The 21453-nt window shown below is 42.7% G+C and overlaps 1 long non-coding RNA gene across 1 annotated transcript in view; it reads left to right on the top strand.

Moving 5' to 3' along the window:
* The window catches only part of LOC141084966 (uncharacterized), a 503577-nt gene that overhangs the window by 369273 nt on the left and 112851 nt on the right, over positions 1-21453 (top strand). The gene's annotated exons all lie outside the window — the stretch shown is intronic.

Here is a 21453-nt window from a genome sequence, read left to right as displayed (position 1 = left end):
AGTCACTGAATCACAAGTCACACACTTATCACAGTTCGCACTTACACTCAGGTCACACTCAGCTCATTCACACTCGCTCAGGCAGAAGATTTAAAAGAGATTTTTTTTCCCTCTTACCAGCACACCACCCTGCAGCTCAATGCACTTTCAAAAGCAATGCCCCGCCTTTGAACTCTGCAAACTCCCTCCCCTCATCAAACACATACCAAAGGCTCATGATACACCACCATTATTGTTGCTAAAGTGCTGAAAATATTTTTGTGGCAACGCAAATATTTTCCTGCACTTTTACCGAATGTTACAAATTGTTACCGATTTAATTCAATTTTGCTTGGGATTCCAATCACGAATCCGAATGTGCCATATTCGTGCCGAATTTATGTTTGATGATCATTTTCCTCACAAATTCACTCATCACTTGTCATAATTTGCACAAAGTTAAAAATTGTAGACTTTTTTAATTTTCATTAGAACACAACAGTTTTAGAAAACCTAATTTTCTAGATTTTAGACAGCCTTAGATGCACTAAATGTATCAAATAGTGTGTGACTTTTCAAAGCTTTGATGCAAGTGGAAGTTTTTTTTTCTTTTTTTTTTTTTACACTGGTGTAGTAAATTCAAGTCTTAAATTCAGTACATTGCATTTTGAAAAAAAGGACAGGAATCAAAAACACAAAAAAAAAAGCTAGAAAACAAAACAAACTTTGTAAAAATATATAAGACAAGCTCAGCTTTCATTTCATGAAAAATGTTTAAATTTGAACCCTGATTTCCATCCCCAAGCTATTCATGTCATGAGTCATACCGTAGAAGAAGAGATGAGGCTCCTGCTTAGATGGGATGCCCACGTTTAAGAGAAGCTGGCTGCGACTAGTTCAAAAGTGGCCTGGTCTTGATTTTATTTTATTCACAAGTATGTTTTTTTTTTGTTAATCCCCCCTATAGTTTGATGGGTTTGATTCATCATTTGCATTTTTTTGACACTTATCTTTTTTATTTTGTGTTATTCATTGCTTACGTGCACCAAATTCTCCAGAATATTGCATTCAATTCATGAATTTTGCGCAAAATAAACAATGGTCCTTTTTTATTCAATCTGTTTTGATACTCCAGCTTCAGAGCACAAAGCTGCTAATTTTGCAAAATGTGAAAATAATAAATTTGATAATGAAAATTCTAGCATAGATAAAAATCACTCTAGAGGGCTACAGAAGTACATTTTCAAATAGTATTGTTTTATAAAACTCATTGATGAAGCTTTTCCATAGCTCAATATCTCCACTTACATGTTTTATGATTTCAGAAAAATTCAGATATAGGTAATCTAATTCTGAGAGGCACTTTGATCTTTCTGGCTAATTGGGTAGAATGTACGTACTGCTTGCAGAGTGTTTCTTATTGCTTGAAGTGTTTACCACAGAATAAAACTTTCCGACTAGCTTAGCTGCGTAATTGCGCTGTGTTGTTTAGAGTTGATATAATGTGCTTGTTTATGAAAACTGTCACAATAAATTACTGCAGGTTGCATACTGTTTTCCTCATCTACAGTGGCATGTGTTGTGAATTCACTTTCTGGTCTGCCTCTGGTTGCTGGTGAGGGTGGTGGAGCTGATTGTATTGATAGAGGAGTCGTGAGTTCTCTTTCCGGGCTCCCTCTGGTGGTTGCAGATGGTAATTAAGCTGATCTAATTAACAGAGACCTGCCACCTGATAATGAGGACGACGTTTGGACATCTGGATCTCTGACTGGATTTAAGAAAGATGACTCCCTCTATCCCTGCTGGTGATTTTTCTTGCCTCTTGAGGTCTTAGTTTCCAGTTCAGTCCCTGCATTCTCAAGTTAAGTGGTCTTTGCTATTGTTCACATTTGATATGGTTTTGTCTATTCAGTTTTGTGTGGTCAGCCAGCCCTGGCTGGGGCTGTGCTGAATTTCCATTCTTATGTTAATGTTTGTGCCAGTTTGCCTTTTGTCCCTTATTAGACTTGCCTCTTTTTGCTCTGTTTTCAGAATATGCCAGAGTGCTGGTATAGTGGGTGAAGTCTAGTGATTTCAGGGATTTTTGCTATCAGAAGTGTTGGACATTTTTGCAGGGCTTTTTGGGCGTGATTGCAGACAGTATCTTTCCTTTCCTGTCTATCTAGTTAGTGTGGGCCCCATTGTTTGCTCAGTCTATTTTCCTACCTGTGTTTGTGTTTTCATCTTGTCTCACCGACAATATATGTTTGAGGGCTGTCTATTCCTTTGGGGTCTGCTCTGGGGTAGTTTAGATTTCCACTTTTCTTGCTTTAGGCTTATTTAGTCCTCCAGCTGTGTCGAGGCGTCTAGAATCATCGTAGGTACGCTCCACGGCTACTGCTAGCTGTGTGGATAAGATCAGGGGTCTACAATCCGCTTAGTTACCAACCTCTCTGGTTTTCCGTGGCTTAGCTTGGTCTTGTTTTCCTCCTCGGTGACCCAATTATAACAGGCATGTTGTTAGAGTTTGCGGATCGCAGCGAATATAACTTAAGAAAAGGTGTGATTGCAAAGGTCACTCGGTGTGAACAGAATGCAAAGGACCTGACACTGTTACTTCAGAGAGCAGAAGCAAAGCTGAAAGCACTCTAAGCTGTGCCCTGTTAGATGTCACAGGTGCCCTGTAGTTTGGACGCTAGTTTGGGTCCCTATAACTTCCCCCCACTATGCTGGTGATTGAGCCTGCCCTGTCACACAGTTTGTGTAACCTGCACATGCGACTGAATCGCCCGGTGCAGGTGCTAGGCTCAAGCAGGAGTTCCCATCCTACACTACCTGACTCAGAGAACAATAGCAGTGTCAGTAGTAGTACGCATGCATACAACTCCTGTCCAGAGGAGCCAGAATAAGCTTGGTGCAAAGCCAGCCCTAACTCTTGCACACAGGGTGGTAATGAATACCGCACACACACAGACCCCACATGAAAGTGCTCATAGTGCACCAACTGGTGCTTCAGAGATCATTTTATAGATTAGTCCAGTCAGAAATGGCCTTATTCGCTGGCCAATCTGGACTCGCTGCAGGACCTGAGCAGCTGACGACTGACCACCAATGAGAGGTTGCCACCTCATGAGCATGCTCAGCAAGGCGAATACTGGACTTCCCCTCCGGAGTGACTGCTCGTTACTATAGCTGAACCTGGAGAGGCAGCAGTAACCACGTGCACAGCCCGAGTCTGAGCAAAATGCTGATACCAATGTTTGCTGAACACTGTGGTTGAGACTGAATGGGGAACTGTGAGAGCAGGCAATGCTTGGGATCCATTGTGTGCAGAGGGAGAATCCCGGCACCTAACACATGTAAAAGTTTGGTGAAAATTACTGTTATTGTGAACAGTTAGGCTAAGTGCACACGTTGCAGAAAAATTTCTGCTTAAAAACCTGACTCCCTTTCCTGAAACCGCGCGTTGTTTTCCGAGCGGTTTTTGCCCAGAAAATACGCAGTTTTTATGCGTTTTTTTCCACGCATTTTCAAAACACATAGAACTAGCCAGAAACGCGGAAAAATCCATGAAATTAATGAGCATGCTGCGTTTTTTACCGCAATACGGTTTTTTCACGGTAAAAAAACGCATCAATATGCACAAAAAGTGCAAAATGCATAGAAATGATTGGGAAGCTTATTTTTAGCAGTTTTATTGGAAAAAGCGCTAAAAATACAGCTAAAAAAATGCTGTGTGTGAACACAGCCTTAAGCAAGTTGAAGATGAAATGATCTCTAAGGGTTGTGCACATGTTGCAGATTTGGTGCATTTTTGCCATGCACATTTGCTAGCAAAACTTGAAGCAATCCTGATGCCAGCAAAGTGAATGAGAAACCTAAAGTGTCATGCACACATTACTTATTTGTGACTTGCTAATTTGGTGCAGAAAATAATTTTTGGTATGTCAATTCTCTCTGTGTTTTTCAGTCAAATCAGTCAAAAACGCAGAGCAAAAACATGGAAAACCCATTTCCTTTGTATTTTAGGCAATAAATAGAAATAAATAAACATATACATATACAGTTGAAACCGGAAGCTTACATACACTATATAAAAAGACACATATGCATGTCTGACATGACATCAGAATAAACCTTTCCTGTTTTAAGTCAATTAGGATTATCATAATTATTAATATTTACCAAATGCCAGAATAACCAGAGAGAATGTTTTACGGCATTTTTATCACTTATTGCAAAGTCAAAAGTTTACATACACTAAGATTACTAGGCCTTTAAACAATTCTGGACTGTCTGTGTGATGATGTCATGTGTTTCGAAGTTTCTGATAAGCTTTTTGGCAACATCTGGGTTAATTAGAGATACACCTGTGTATTCATTTCAATGCACTCCTGGAACACACTGCTTCTTTGTGTAGCATCATGGGAAAGTCTCAGGATCTCAGCCAAGATATCAGGAAAGAAATGTGGACTTGCACAAGTCTGGCTCATCCTTGGGTACAATTTCAAGATACCTGAGGGAGTGCCTCAGGCCGGGGTCACACTAAGGCTGGTTTCACATTAGCGCTTTTTAAGCGCACGCACGGCCGGGGGTAGCTCCGCCCCCGAGCCGGCTCTCTGCCCGGCGTGCCCGCCCCTTGCTTATAGCGCCGCCTCCTAGCGGACAGCGGCGCCTGCGATCGGCGCACCCTACCTTTAGCATAGGGTGCGCAGATCGTGCGCAGGCCGTGCGCTAGTTGCGCTTTGACCTGCGCTGCGCACTTTTGACGGTGCGCCGTGCGCGCCAAAATCGAACTTTTCGGATTTTGGCGCACACGGCGCACCGTCAAAAGTGCGCAGCGCAGGTCAAAGCGCAACTAGCGCACGGCCTGCGCACGATCTGCGCACCCTATGCTAAAGATAGGGTGCGCCGATCGCAGGCGCCGCTGTCCGCTAGGAGGCGGCGCTACAAGCAAGGGGCGGGCACGCCGGGCAGAGAGCCGGCTCGGGGGTGGAGCTACCCCCGGCCGTGCGTGCGCTTAAAAAGCGTTAATGTGAAACCAGCCTTACCGATGCAAAATACGGTCAGTATTTTACATGCGTAATACGGATGAATGGCCCCTAAACAGTGATCCGTATGTCATCCGTAATCAAGGTTTGATCGCGTATTTTGTGCATGTAAGCATCCGTATGTAATCCGTATGGCATCCGTATGGCGAGATTTTCTCGCAGGCTTGCAAAATGGACATATAATGGAGCCCTTTGACAGGGTTTCTAACAGAAACCAAAGAATAGATATAGACACATAGAACGCATATATATATATATGTGTTCTATGTGTATATATCTATTCATTAGTTTCTTTATTAAAACTGTCAGTGTGAGTTTACTGTATAGCGCACTGAATTGCCGGCTTTGCTAAAAGACACCGGGTGCGTAATTCTCGCAAGTCACATGTGTGGTCCGTGTGTAATCCGTATTTTTTCCGCACCCATAGACTTGTATTGGCGTACTACGGCCGTAGTACGCTGACAATCGCAGCATGCGATCCGTAGAATACGGATGAGAAATATACGGCTGGTGCGAGGGACCCCATAGAGAATCATTGGTCCTTGTCTAATGCATGCTTTTAGCACCTCTCACTCGGCCGTATTCCTCGCCAGTGTGACCCCGGCCTCATTCATCTGCACAAACAAGATGGGAATGTCCAGCCATCATACCACGCAGGAAGATGACGGGTTCTGTGTCCTAGAGATGAATATACTTTGGTCCAACATGTGCATATCAACCCAAAGACAAAAGCAAAAGACCTTGTAAAGATGATGGCAGAAACTGGTAAGATTGTGTCAGTATCCACAGTGAAACGAGTACTGTATCAACATGGACAGAAAGGCCACTCTGCCAGGAAGAAGACATTAATCCAAAAGAAATATAAAAAGCCATATTAATGTTTGCCAATGCACACAAGAAAAAAAAACCTTAATTTTTGGAGACATGTCCCATGGTCTGATTAAACTTAAATTGAACGTTTTGGGCATAATGACCATCATTACATTTGGAGGAAAAGGGAGAAGCTTGGAAGCCTAAGAACACCATCCCAATTTTGAAACATGGGGGAAGCAGCATCATGTTGTGGGGTTGTTTTGCTGCAGGAGGGACTGATGCACTTCACAAAATAGATGGCATCATGATAAAAGACGATTATGTGGCAATACTGAAGAAACATCTCAAGTCACCAGCCAGAAAGTTAAAGCTTTGGAGAAAATGGATCTTCCAAATGGACAATGGTCTGAAGCATATTGCCAAAATGGTAACAAAGTGGCTTAATGATAACAAATTCAATGTTTTGGAGTGGCCATCACAAAGCCCTGGTCTCAATACTATTGAAAATGTATGTGCAGAGCTGAAAAGGCAGGTGTGAGCAAGGCAACCTACAAACCTGGATCAGTTAAGGGCATGTCACACTAAGCGATATCGCTAGCAATATCGCTATAACTTTTGACGTTATAGCGATATTGCTAGCGATATCGCTGTGTCTGACACTTACCTCCGACCGGCTCCCCCACTGGTTATCGCTGATCGCGCGAGAACGTCCAGGACTGTTTCTCGTCGTCTGCTTCCTGCGGCGACGACGAGCGACGCGTGGAGCCGGGCGGGAGGACGCAGGATCGCCTGGTGTGACAGGTAAGTAGCGATCCCCGTCCCCAGTGATGTCCCTAGTGAGATCTGCCTGTGTGGCAGCTCACTAGCAACCACTTAGCGATGTACCAGCGATCCTGACCGCGTCATATCGCTGGTCGGGATCGCTGGTACATCGCTAAGTGTGACAGTACCTTTACACTAGTTTTATCAGGAGGATGGAGCCCAAGGAGCCTTTACAATAAAGTCATATCAGTTTAATTAAACACACCTGGACTCCAATGAAGGAGTAGAACCATCTCAAGGAGGATCACAAGGAAATGGACAGCATGTGACTTAAATATGAGTGTCTGAATAAAGGGTCTGAATACTTATGACCCTGTGATATTTCAGTTTTTCTTTCTTAATAAATTTGCAAAAATTTATACATTTGTGATTTTTTTTTCAGTCAAGATGGGGCGCAGAGTGCACATTAATGAGAAAGAAATGAACATTTTCAATTTACCAAATGGCTGCAATGAAACAAAGAGTGAAAAATTTAAAGGGGTCTGAATACTTTCCGTGCCCACTGTATGACTTCCAATGTAAATAAATACCTCTGTATGGAATTTCTTCGCCTACTATGCTTCAACATAATGCAAAAAATGGGTAATTGTAGGGTAGTTGCTGATCCTCAAAAGTAAAGCGTAGGTCTGGTTGGTTTTGACATTTTGTGTGAGTTGCCATGTCTGCTGCCTAATTCTTATTGTACAGTTGATCAATTCTTATGGAACTTATTTTTGGACTTCCATGCGCTGCTTGACAAAATACAGGATTCCAATTGTGATAGAAGATTAATCATTTAATCCCAATGCGTTTCGAAGTAAGAACTACTTCTTGCTCAGGGGATGACAAACATGAGCAAATAGCGTTGTCTCAAGACTATATACACTCCATATTTGAAAATTAATTATAGAAGGATAGGGAAAATGAAGGGAGGTCAGCTCACCAGTCTCGGTTGCGATCCATAATCCTCCTGCGCACGGAGTCACCTTGATCAGGGGTGTTGACTGAAGCAAAATAAAGAATGGAATCTCCAGCGCTGGACTTCAGTTAAAAATACATCATTTATTGTAAATTCTTAAAATAGAACAGAAAAAAGTATGGATAAGGACATACAGGCAGATGGGGTCTCTGGTGGTCTCCAACCAACGCGTTTCGACCTAGAGGGTCTTACTCATGGTTCACACTAGACCAATACTGACGACTACAAATAGTACAAAAACTAGTAAATCACAGGTGTTGGACAAAAGAATTAATGAAAATAGGGAGTATCCCTACCAGTTAACTCTTGCAAACACTCAGCCTAATGTGGAGCTGAAACAAAAACTTGTCGGAAAAACAAAAAAAAAAAACACACGGGCCTCCTGCAATAATCATGACCGTCCTATAGTTAGTTTTTCTACCATGTACAGTCCACAATTCAATAAGATAAAGGACATTGTCAAAAAATATTTACCTATTTTACACAATGATAATAAACTTGGTCAAATTCTGGACAATACCCAGATACGATACATAGCCAGGAAAGCTCCTGCTTTGAGCGATATCTTATCCCCCAGTCTTTTTATCAGCAATAGGAGAACTAAAAATAATACTTGGTTGTCATATAAAGGCTTTTCCAAATGTGGACATCATCCCTGTAAAGTCTGCAACTATGTGGTTAAAACCAGCAGATTCACTTCTAGTGTTACTGGCATATCATACCCTATTCAGTCTCACATAAATTGTAATTCAGAAGGAGTAATATATGGTATTGAATGCGTTTTTTGTAACCTACAATATGTAGGCTGTACAATAGGACCTCTTAAAAAGAGAATTAGGAAACACTTGTCAGAAGCTACTAGTAGTAATTATAATATTTCAGCAGTTTCTTATCATTGTAAAACTGTTCATGGAGGTAAAACTGATAGTCTCAAAATTATAGCAATAGAGAAAGTCTATAGATCTACTAGGGGAGGTGATTTCAGGAGAAAATTATTAAATCGTGAATCCTTTTGGATTTTTAAATTAAATACAAGAGTACCATTAGGTCTGAACAAACGACTTGATTTAATATTGCAATTAGATTGATATTTTCTTCTGTATATTTACATTCTACTTAGTCCTATTCAATTCTGGTTATTCTGATAATTTTTGTGATTGTTATTATATTCCTATGATATCTTTTTATTAGATTTTTTTTTTTTTTTTTTGTTTTTCCGACAAGTTTTTGTTTCAGCTCCACATTAGGCTGAGTGTTTGCAAGAGTTAACTGGTAGGGATACTCCCTATTTTCATTAATTCTTTTGTCCAACACCTGTGATTTACTAGTTTTTGTACTATTTGTAGTCGTCAGTATTGGTCTAGTGTGAACCATGAGTAAGACCCTCTAGGTCGAAACGCGTTGGTTGGAGACCACCAGAGACCCCATCTGCCTGTATGTCCTTATCCATACTTTTTTCTGTTCTATTTTAAGAATTTACAATAAATGATGTATTTTTAACTGAAGTCCAGCGCTGGAGATTCCATTCTTTATATTTGAAAATTGGCACCAGTAGTCACATGTTCTTTTGCAAGAAGTCACAGTTCAAACACATAGAATAACACAATCATTAATCTTTAAATGATAAAATAACAATGTCCCTTTATTATATTACAGATAAAACTTAAAAAAGAAGAAGAAAAAAAGAAAAAGAAGAATATATCAAAGAAAAAGCGAACTCGCTGAAAAAAAGGAGTTGGAAAAAGGCGGCGAACCACTCAATCCACTACACCAGAATAGAAACATATCTCAAAAAGGGAAAAGGGAATCTATGAATGTATAAGACATTCATAAAGACAATATATAAATAAAAATGTTAAAAAATCTCTTTTTTGTAAATTTATAAATGCCAGCTCGAAAAATAAAAATTATATGAATATATTTCACTAAAAATTATATATGTATATTTCAATAAAAATGTATGCGTCAATCAATTTCTAAACCTTATTTAAGGAGTAAGCGTTGTATTCTTAAAGGGTCATATCACATTGAAAGAACGAATCATTAACATTTCAATAACCCTGATGTCAAAACCAATCGTGGCATCAAGCATAAGGATCCGACCTGCAGTCAGATCAGCACTACCAAGGAATCCAGGATCGTTCCCTGTACATAGATATACCATTCCAAAAACTGAAAAAAAGGGGGTAAAAATCCATATGTAAATTAAAATATCAACATCAGAGCATGACTAGAGATATCTCCATACATTTTCACTTGGCAGATTGTCACAAACTGATTGTAAGAGTCTGACTTACAATCAAGTCACCAAAAGAAGGGAAAAATACAGGATCGCTCCATCCACAGACAAAAAAGCGCTCCACATCATTGAATACTGATTCAAATATATCATATATATATATACACAATTAAAAGCAATAATAATTAAATATATAATAAAACCGTATCTAATTGTACACAATAGTTTGAAATAAAAATCACATTAGACGGCACACAGTAAAAAGTCGCACATGGGAATTTCCAGTTAAAACATGAAAAATAAAATTAATTACTTATAAATCTTATAAATACAGACTAAAAAATTATTAAAATCCGAAAATATCAATTTTACAATATCTCATAAAAATACTTATAATATTGTAAAACTGATATTTTCGGATTTTAATAATTTTTTAGTCTGTGTTTATACTATTTATAACTAAGTAAGTTTATTTTTCATGTTTTAACTGTAAATTCCAATGTGCGACTTTTTACTGTGTGCAGTCTAGTGTGATTTTTCATTTTAAACTATTATGCACAATTAGAAATGGTTTTATTATATATTTAATTATTATTGCTTTTAATTGTGTGTATATATATATATGATATATTTGAATATATCAATGATGTGGAGCGATTTTTTGTCTGTGGATGGAGCGATCCTGTATTTTTCCCTTCTGTTGGTGACTTGATTATAAGTCAGACTCTTACAATTGATATTACAATTAGTTTGTGACAATCTGCCAAGTGAAAAATGTATGGTGATATCTCTAGTCATGCTCTGATGTTGATATTTTAATTTACATATGGATTTTTACCCCCTTTTTTTCAGTTTTTGGAATGGTATATCGATGTACGGGGAACGATCCTGGATTCCTTGGTAGTGCTGATCTAACTGCAGGTCGGATCCTCATGCTTGATGCCACAATTGGTTTTGAAATCAGGGTTAGTGAAATGTTAATGGATACGTTCTTTCAATGTGATATAACCCTTTAAGAAGACAACGCTTATTCCTTAAATAAGGTTTAGAAATTAATTGACGCATACATTTTTATTGAAATATACATATATAATTTTTAGTGAAATATATTCATAGAATTTTTATTTTTCGAGCTGGCATTTATAAATTTACCAAAAAACAGATTTTTTAACATTTTTTATTTATATATTGTCTTTATGAATGTCTTATACATTCATAGATTCCCTTTTCCCTTTTTGAGCTATGTTTCTATTCTGGTGTAGCGGATTGAGTGGTTCGCCGCCTTTTTCCAACTCCTTTTTTTCAGCGAGTTCGTTTTTTCTTTGATATGTTCTTCTTTTTCTTTTTTTCTTCTTTTTTTCTTCTTCTTTTCTTCTTTTTTAAGTTTTATCTCTAATATAATAAAGGGACATTGTTATTTTATCAGGTAAAGATTAATGATTGTGTTATTCTATGTGTTTGAACTTTGACTTCTTGCAAAAGTACATGTGACTATTGGCGCCAATTTTCAAATATGGAGTGTATATAGTCTTGAGACAACGCTATTTGCTCATGTTTGTCATCCCCTGAGGAAGAAGTATTTCTTACGTCGAAACGCGTTGGAAATAAATGATTAATCATCTATCATAACTGGAATCCTGTATTTTGTCAAGCAGCGCATGGAAGTCCAAAAATAAGTTCCATAAGAATTGATATTTTAACGGTCACTTGTTTGACCATTGTACGTGCAGCAGCTGACTACTAATCTTATATGCCTGATCTCTCCTACAACAGGTGAGTGGATTTCTTATATATTTTTATTATTAACCTGGATAAGACCCTATTTGCGCTTTTCTGTTCCTATAGTGTATTATATTATTGTACAGTTGGTGACACATTAGACAGTTTTCTTCCATCTGGAGGAGAGCTAATTTTCAGACTATTTTTTTTTTTACTGAGAGCATTACTCAAAATACTCTTTAATAGCTGGATCTTTTAGGGAACCTGTCATCAGGATATTATTTCCCTAACTAATGGCATGTGTCAGAGGCATAGCTAGGGTTTTGGTTCAGGGAGAGCAAAACCTCTGAGTGGGTCCCTAACCAGGTAACCTTGATTACAACTGAGTGATGCACCCTACTAGTGGATGTAAGAGAACCTCAGTAGATGACCGCGCTGTTACTGAAAATAATCTCTATACAATGAACAACATTGATATTACCGCCATATGGTGACCATATAGTGGCAGATTCCAGTCCTGCAAAACATGTAAGTGATTACAGCACAGTTATGGTGACTTTCAGCTGACGTTTTTTCTAATGGAATCAATCACTTTTCCCATCTTTTCCATCTGGCCCTGACTGACATGACAACTTCTCCAGCCAGGACTCGGCTACAGAGAATACAACAAGCACACATTTCAAGCCTCAAAGTTTCAGCACTGTCCCCAGTGGGACTATTCCTAACCTCCTGTTGATACTCCAATACTGAGCCCCTGCTGCCATACGTGTTCATATTAGAAACATAGTAACTTAGTAACATACTGTAGTTCGCAAGGCTGAGAAAAGACATTCGTCCATCCAGTTCAGCCTATATTCCATCAGAATAAATCCCCAGATCTATGTCCTTCTAAAGAATCTAATAACTGTAAGATACAATATTGTTACTCTCCAGGAAGACATCTAGGCTCCTTTTGAACCCCTCAACTGAGTTTGCCATCACCACCTCCTCAGGCAAGGAATTCCAGATTCTCACTGCCTTAACAGTAAAGAACCCTCTTCTATCTTGATAGAAAAACCTTCTCTCCTCCAGACGCAGAGAATGCCCCCTTGTGACCATTACATTTCTTGGTATAAACAGATACTCCGAGAGATATTTATATTGTCCCCTTATATACTTATACATGGTTATTAGATCGCCCCTCAGTCGTCTTTTTCCTAGACAAAATAATCCTAATTTTGCTAATATCTCTTGGTATTGTAGTTCCCCCATCCCCTTTATTAATTTTGTTGCCCTCCTTTGTATTCGTTCTAGTTCCATTATATCCTTCCTGAGCACCGGTGCCCAAAACTGTGCACAGTACTCCATGTGTGGTCTAACCAGGGATTTGTACAGAGGCAGTAAAATGCTCTCATCATGTGTATCCAGACCTCTTTTAATGCACCCTATGATCCTGTTTGCTTTGGCAGCCGCTTCCTGGCACTGGCTGTTCTTGGTAAGATTATCATTAACTAGGATCCCCAAGTCCTTCTACATGTCAGATTTACCTAGTGGATTCCCTTTCAGTGTGTGATGGTGATTAGAGATGAGCGACTTTGCCTTTTTTCGGGTCGAGTCGGGTTTCATGAAACCCGACTTTCTCAAAAGTCGGGTAGAACGAAATCGGCCGATTATCGTGAAAAGTTGAAGGCTGACTGAAACACGAAACACAATGCAAGTCAATGGGGAACCAAGGTCGGCAGGGAGTGGAGGACAGGAAACACACCTACAGTGCCCATTTTAATGCCAAAAACATCAATTCTTATTACTTAAGCTTGTCAACCTTAATTTACTTTATAATAATAGTTAGGCATTGAAAACTGGGGGTTATTTGGCTAAAGTTGTGGGGGGGGATAGGGCTGGCTCCAGATTTTCGTGGACCCTGGGCCAAAGAGTATCACTGGGCTCTTTTAACACATGCCACAATTCATGATCCTCTGATACGGCAGAGATTTAGCGGTATAGTACAATGAAAAATACTTCACTTCTTACATCTCATGACTGATATCCATTTTAAATTCTCCAATAGCTCCAAAAACGGACAGCATATTACTCCATACAGTATTATGGCCACCGCATAGTGCGCCATACAGAGTAATGAGGCCCATATATTTCTCCATACAGAATCATTGGTCCCATATAATGTTTGAAACAGTATATGATGAGCTCCACTTAATGCTACAGTATATGTTGGTCCCCATGGATGAAGCTCCACTGTGTTATGGGCCCAAATAATGCTCCATATATAATGGGTCCCATTTCTAATGCTCCAGTGCATAATGGGCCCTGTAAATGCTGCTCCAGTGTCTGATGTCCACCTTTGGAATGCTCCAGTGTATGGTGGGCCTCATATATCATTCTCCAGAGTATAGTGCTCTCCAAAAAAGTTGCCCCAACATTGAAAACAATTAAATAAGTCTCCTCGCTAGGGAATCCCAGTACTAGTCTGGACTCCTCGTCATCCCCATCTTCCATCTCTCTGCACTTGGACTGTTTAGGCAGAGGGCATACAGAAGTGATGCCATCATGCTCTCTGACCAGAATGTCACTGTCAGGAAACGCGGAAGACATCACGGCGGTGGAGCAGGGAGAGGTAAGTATTTCAACTTTGCAAGTGCTGTGATCCTGCGCAAACAGGGGGGGCCCACTTGTTGGCGACGGCACTGGCACAAGGCCCCTCATAGTACGGCGGTGTGTCTGTCAGCGGGTGGGCACTCCCACCGGCAGAGACACTTTTGCGTACTATGAGGGGCCCTGTGAGAGTGCCGTCGCCCATGAGTATGCCCCCCCACCTGCTCAAAGAACCTGCACTTTCATCTGCACCTTCCTCTTTGGTCTGGGTCAATGTACCAGCAGAATCATCTAGCAGTGGCTGGGCATCAGTGCACTTGTGGCGCCCCCAGGAGTACGGTTGCCACAGTGGCATTACCTTCCTCCTAGGGAGTGTGATGTCATGCTTGGGAGCAACGAAGGATCTCTCTAGCAGTTAAACCAACACTCAACACAGTTCCCTCTCCAGGCCAACAGGGAGACCTCTGAGCCTGAATGCTGAGAAGCTGCTCTCTGTGGTCAGGAGGAGGTAAGATAGGGCAGTCTGTGAAGGGAAGGGGAAGTGTGTTGACATGAGAAGGGGGGCTGGAGGATGAGCAGAGTTAAGGCTCACTCCTAGCTGGAGCGCAAGGTCCAGATTCTGGTCTCCGAGTTTGTAGGAACACTGACGGTCCTGCAGCAGAAACCTATGCTGAGTAGCATGCAGTTCTTACTTAAACAGGCGGCATAGCTTGGTTCACTGGTGGGCTCCTCTGCTGAGTAGCAGACAGTGCTACAAGGCCCAATAGGATTTTCTGCACAAGATGCTGTAAAAAATAATTAGAAACACACACGGTGTAGCTCCTTGACAGGTGTACAACACCGCTTGCTACCATACACCGCTACTATGCCATGAACCAGTCTATTAACATTGAAAACCATTATTAATGTGAAAATGAAGTTACGCTTTTGGTGAAGGAACCGTTCTCGAACGGAACCTCGAACAGCCGAATTTTAAGCAAAGTGTTCGAGTTCAACGAATGGCTTGAACACTGCCCAAAACAGCTGGAATTTTAACTTGGCGAACATGTCGACTCGAACACCGGTCATCTCTAATCAGGAGGCAGACTCAGACGTTCTCTGGCCCAGTATGGATTTGACAAGATTGTAGAAAGTTGAGAAAGGTACAGTATCACCCGATAACAGGTATATACGTAGCATAGTTTACACATGAAAAACCTATGTCTATATATCAGGAGGCAGACTCAGAGGGTCTCAGGCCCAGTATGAATTTGACGTGATTGTACAAAGTTGAGAAAGGGTACAGTATCACCGGATAACAGGTATATATGTAGCATAGTGTACACCTAAAAAACCTATGTCTATATATCAGGAGGCAGACTCAGAGGGTCTCAGGCCCAGTATGGATTTGACCTGATTGTACAAAGTTGAGAAAGGGTACAGTATCACCGGATAACAGGTATATATAGCATAGTTTAAACATTAAATATCTGCGTGTATATTTCCGGAGTCCCGACAAAGACACTCACAGCCTCAGTATGGATTAGACAAGAATCTAAAAAGTAGAAAAAGGGTTATGTATTCGAAGCGTACACTAGTATACACTGTTGGGGTATTTTTCAATCTTCATATATATTTCAGTCTCAGTAAGACAGTCCAGACTCTCCGCAAGAGGAAACGAGATGGATACAAGTACAGACGGAAAGTCGACTGATTGCAGAAATTTTAGAATTACTAATCACGGTAAAAACTCCCGGGAGAATTCTCAGAGGTGATGCTGACCCTCAATTACTTTGTCTGTGGAGACAGCGAAAAACAGTTCTTGTGAAGAAAGGTTTGCTGTATCGGAGTACCATGGAACCCAACACCGTTACTCATCTCCATCAAATTGTGATCACAGGTACAGATGTAGACATTGTCCTCACTGCCTATCATGATCTGTCACGTAACTTTGGAGTGCAAAAGACACAACCCACAGGCCGTAGGCGATTCTATTGGATTGGCATGAGAGGACACATTTAAAAATGTGGGCATGAATGTCACACGTCTGTGAGTCGGAAAACCGTGAAAGCTGATGATAAACCACCACTGCATCTCATTGTGAGTCGACATCCATAACAAATGGAAGCCATTGATCATCTGAAGATAGAGCCCAGCAGGACAGGGCATAGGTACGTCTTAACCATCATCTATCATTTCACCAAATTTGTATTGGCCTTCCCAATGAAGTATTTAACAGGCCAGACTACACAGTGGTGGAGCAGGGAGAGGTAAGTATTGCAAGTGCTGGTGCCCTAAGCAAGCAGGGGGGCCCACTCGTGGGCGGCAGTACTGGCACAGGGCCCCTCATAGCACGCCGGTGTGTCTGATGGCGAGTGTGCACCCCCACCATCAGAGACACTTGATTTTACTATGAGGGACCTTGTGCCAGTGCCGTTGCAAAAGAGTGTGCCCACCCACCTGTCCAGGGCAACGGCATTCGCACGGGTGCGTGCGCCAGGTGGTGACCCCGGCCCTGTGGAGGGAGGCAGCCCAGTTAAGGAGGTGGAAAAAATGGCATATGTTGATGTTGGACATTCAGCAGCTGCAAATGGAGTAATTGGAGAAGTCCGTGGAAGAGGAGGACAAAAGAAAGCCATTTTTCTGGCAACCTATGGCAACCTACGTGTCAGCAGGGGAGGGTGGGACAAAATCCTTTGAAACCCATGTATGGTTCATTTTAATGAAGGTTAGATCATCAACATTTTGGGTCGACAGACGGGTCCTTTTTTCTGTCAGGATTGATCCAGCAGCACTGAAGACTCGTTTAGATAACACACTAGCAGCAGGGCAAGCGAGCTCCTGTAAGGCATATTGTGCCAATTCAGGCCAGGTGTCAAGTTTACTGGCCCAATAATCAAAGGGGAATGACCGGTGAGGGAGAACATCGATATGGGAGGAGAAGTAGTTTGTTACCATAGTTGACAACTGCTGTCTCCTGTCACTTTCGATCGATGCAGTATTACCAGTCGTGTGAGCGGTACTTGAAAAATCAGTCCACAACATGGTCATGAAACCCCTGTGTCCAATGCCACTTCGGCTGTGTGCACCACGAACACCTCTTCCATGTTGCCCCCTACGGCTCATTGGAAAAACATCACCGCCGCTGTGTGCTGGGAATGCCTCAAACAAACGGTTTACCAGAGTTGCTTGTTTGTTAGCCAATATTAGCTCTAGGTTCTCCTGTGGCATGATGTTTTGGAATTTGCCTTTATAGCATGGATCCAGGATGCTGGTCAACCAGTAGTCATCATCGTTCATCATTTTGGCAATGCGGGGGTCCCTTTTTAGGCTCTGCAAGGCATAATCAGACATGTGGGCCAATGTTCCAGGTGTCAATGATGCACTGCGAATGCTGGGTGGAGGAGCACTTTCTGGCAGATCAACATCCCTCCAGTCACGCACAAACCCTGTACCTGACCTTGCCACGCCAACATTTTTTCTTGCCCCCTGAGAAGCATCCTCCTCCACAAAATAATCGTCCCCATCATCCTCCTCCTCCTCCTCTTCCTCTTCTTCCTCCACCTCGTCCACGAGACTTCCCTGAGCAGACAATGGCTGACTGTCATCAAGGCTTCCCTCTTCCTCCTCGGCTGCAGACCCCTGCTCCTTAATGTGCATCAAAGTTTGCATGAGCATGCGCATAAGTGGGATGCTCATGCTTATGATGGCGTCGTCTGCGCTTACCAGCCCTGTGCATTCCTCAAAACACTGAAGGACTTTACAGAGGTCTTTCAGCTTTGACCACTGCACACCAGACAACTCCATGTCTGCCTGCAAACTGCCTGCCCGTGTATCCTCCCACAAATGAATTACAGCCAGCCTCTGTTCGCACAGCCTCTGAACCATGTGCAGTGGCAGGGTGGAGTTCCACCTTGCTGCAACGTCGATAATTAGGCTGTGCTTGGGAAGGTGGAGCAATCGCTGCAGCTTCTGCATGCGACTGGAGTGTACAAGCGACCGGCGGATGTGCGAGCACAGTCTTCGCACCTTATGGAGCAGGGGTGTTAACTCCGGATAATTATTGAGGAAGCACTGCACCACCAGGTTCAAGGTGTGAGCCAGGCAAGGTATGTGTGGCTGCCACAAAATTCCGGCCGTTATCACTAACTACCTTGCCTGCCTCAAGATGTAGACTGCCCAGCCATGACTCAGTTTGTCGCTGCAAGTAGTCGGCCAGTACCTCCGCAAAGTGTCTGTTTTCACCCAAACACATCATCTTCAACACAGCCTGCTGACGCTTACCACTAGATGTTTGATAGAGGGACAACTCGTGTGCAACACTGGCAGCTGCGGATGGAGTGCTCGAGCGACTGCGCTCTGTGGACGAGCTTTCGCTTCTGGAGGAGGAGGAGGGTCGAACGCCTACAGCCAACTGTTTCCTATACCGTAAGCTAGCCAGCACTGTCCCACCGCCGCTGTCCCCTGTGGACCCTGCATCCACCACATTAACTCAGTGTGCAGTGATGGACACGTAATGGCCCTGGCCATGCCTACTGCACCATGGATCTGTTGTGAGGTGCACCTTTCCACTCACTGATTGCTTGAGTGCATGGACAATGCAATCTTTCACATGCACGTGGAGGGCTGGGATGGCTTTTCACGAATAGAAGTGCCGACTGGGTAGGTCATAGCGTGGTACTGCGTAGGCCATGAGCTCGCGGAAAGCTTTGCTTTCAACCAACCGGTAAGGCATCATCTCTAACGAGATTAGATTGGCAATGTGGGCGTTCAAAGCCAGTGTATGCGAATGAGAGGATGAGTACTTTCTTGTCCTACTCAAAGTCTCTGGTAGGGTGAGCTGGACTTGAGAGCTGCATATGGTGAAACTAGCGTTGGACATGGCGGACTGAGAGAGGGTTGGTGATGGTGATGGTGTTGGTGATGTTGCTGATGGCCTAGATTCAGTCTTACGTAGCAATAACATTGTGATTCCATGACTGCTTTGCCCTTGCGACGACACCTCGACATTTGCTGCTGGTGGTGTGCTAACCGGTGGGCTTACAGTGGGGGAAGTGATGTAGTGTTGCTGACTACCTTCATTCGGAGCAGGTGCACATGTGGTACGTGAAGTTTGGTAGTCCGTCCATGCTTGCAAGTGCATGGTGGTTAAATGTCTAAGCATGCAACTAGTATTCAAATTTCTCTGATTTTTCCCTCGGCTAAAGGTCTTTGCGCACTTCTTACAGATAACTTTTGCCTGATCATTAGGATTTTGTTCAAAAAAGTGCCACACTGCACTCTTCCTACTATGGAAGACATTTTGAGACCTTGCATGCTGTGCTAATTTGACCGTTTGACCAAGCTGTCCTGCAACTCTTTTGGTTTTTGTAACACATTTTTGGACTGCTACGGTCATGCCAGATAACAGCTGTTGCGATGTCGTTGCATGCTGAGGATCCTCCTCTTTTGAGCTATTGGCAGCGGCACCCTCTTCCCCCAATGGATGCCAATCTGGGTCAATAACTGGGTCATCCATCACCTCATCTTCAATTTCATGTGCACCTTCCTCTGTGTCACCGTGTAAGGTGGTATAGTATGCGGGAAGGGGCACATGAGTTTCATCAGGGTCTGATTCTGCCTCAGTACACTGCGAGGATAATGTATTACTCTGAGTGAATGTACCAGCAGAAAAATCTAGCAGTGGCTGTGCATCAGTGCACTCCATGTCAGATTCATCTTGGACTGGGGAATTCACGATTTGACTTGCTAACCCAGGCATGGTATGTGAAAAGAGCTCCATGGAGTAATCGGTAGTGTGGCCTGCCACATCGTTCACTTTTGGTAGGGGTGAAGGACACAAGGAAAGGTGTTGTTCCTGACCAGGAGCCTCCACTGATGACTCAGTGCTTTTATTTTTTGAAACTTCAGAAGAGGAGGCCTGAGAGCTGGAGGCTGTGTCAGCAATGTAAGCCAAAACTTGTTCCTGAAGCTCCGGCTTTAAAAGTGGTTTACCTACTCCCAGAAAAGAGATCCTTTGAGGCCTTGTGGAGCCAGATGATGACGCAGGCTTAACACCTCCTGCCTTAGGTGCTATTGTGCTTTTGTCACTACCAACAGATGCAACACCACCACCACCACCATCGGGACCAGCTGGCAACCCCCGCCCACTTCCATGGCGTCTATATCTATAGTTTTGAGGACGCTGAACTATTGTCTCAGGCCCAGAAGAGTTTACACCTCAATGTAACAGGCTGAAATTGGATGGTGTATGAAAAGGTGGAGGGTATCTATAGGATTGGTGAGAATTTGGATCTCACTAGAGATTTGAGGACGCTGAACTATTGTCTCAGGCCCAGTAGAAATTACACCTCAATGTAACAGGCTGAAATTGGATGGTGTATGAAAAGGTGGAGGGTGTCTATAGGATTGGTGAGAATTTGGATCTCACTAGAGATTTGAGGATGCTGACAATGATGCTCTCAGTCCAAGTATGGACGCAGGCAGCCTAATAAGCAGGACTGCTGCACACACAAAAGGGTGGAAAAATGAACGCTTGGTAACTGTGCAGAAAAGAGGAAGAAAAGTATTTTTGCTTTTAAAAAAGCAGTTTGCACAGCAGTGTGCAAACAACAATGCAGCTTTCAGGGAGCCTTATAAGGCAGCCTAATAACCAACAGAGCTGATGCACAAAAATAGAGCCTCCTCTGTCACTGCACACAAAGTGTTGTGTTTTAAGTGGAAGTCGCTAACAGCAGAAGCAGTTTTTTTGTTCTTCTTCCCTGCATAACGCTCTCCCTACAGAATCAGCAGCAGCAGCTCTCCCTATGCTAAGATCGGCATAAGTAAGATGGCGGTCGGCGTTCACGCCCTTTTATAGCCCCTGTGACGCCACACAAAGCCAGCCAATCACTTGCATGCCCTTCTCAAAGATGGTGGAGACCGATGCCTATGTCATCGTGCTGCCCACTATGTGCGTCCTCCATCATTTGTTGAAAAAGGGCACTGGAAGCATCTTTTGAAACGCAACTTTGGCGCTCTGGTCGCCGACCTCGTGGCCGACCTCTCGCTATGGTCGGGTTTCGTTTCATGAAACCCGACTTCAGTGAAAGTCGCCGACTTTTGAATATGACCGACCCATTTTGCTCAACTCTAATGGTGATATTGATTCCTTCTTCCCATGTGTATAACCATCAGGTTTCTGCCTCTGCACAGGAGGAATCCTGAGCCTTGCCTCCTACGGTCTCCCATTCAGTCCCGACTGCAGAGGAGGCTGCTCAGCAAAGGCGTTGATCCCGGCATCTTGTTCAAGCTAGTGCTGTCAGGTTGGTTGCTGCTGCCACCTC

Source organism: Dendrobates tinctorius, unplaced genomic scaffold (assembly GCF_039654945.1).
Source record: "Dendrobates tinctorius isolate UK_male_01 unplaced genomic scaffold, ASM3965494v1 ptg000028l, whole genome shotgun sequence".
In the NCBI taxonomy this organism is placed as follows: domain Eukaryota; kingdom Metazoa; phylum Chordata; class Amphibia; order Anura; family Dendrobatidae; genus Dendrobates; species Dendrobates tinctorius.
The sequence above is the reverse complement of the archived record's forward strand: the minus strand, read 5'-3'. Positions and strand labels throughout refer to the sequence as shown.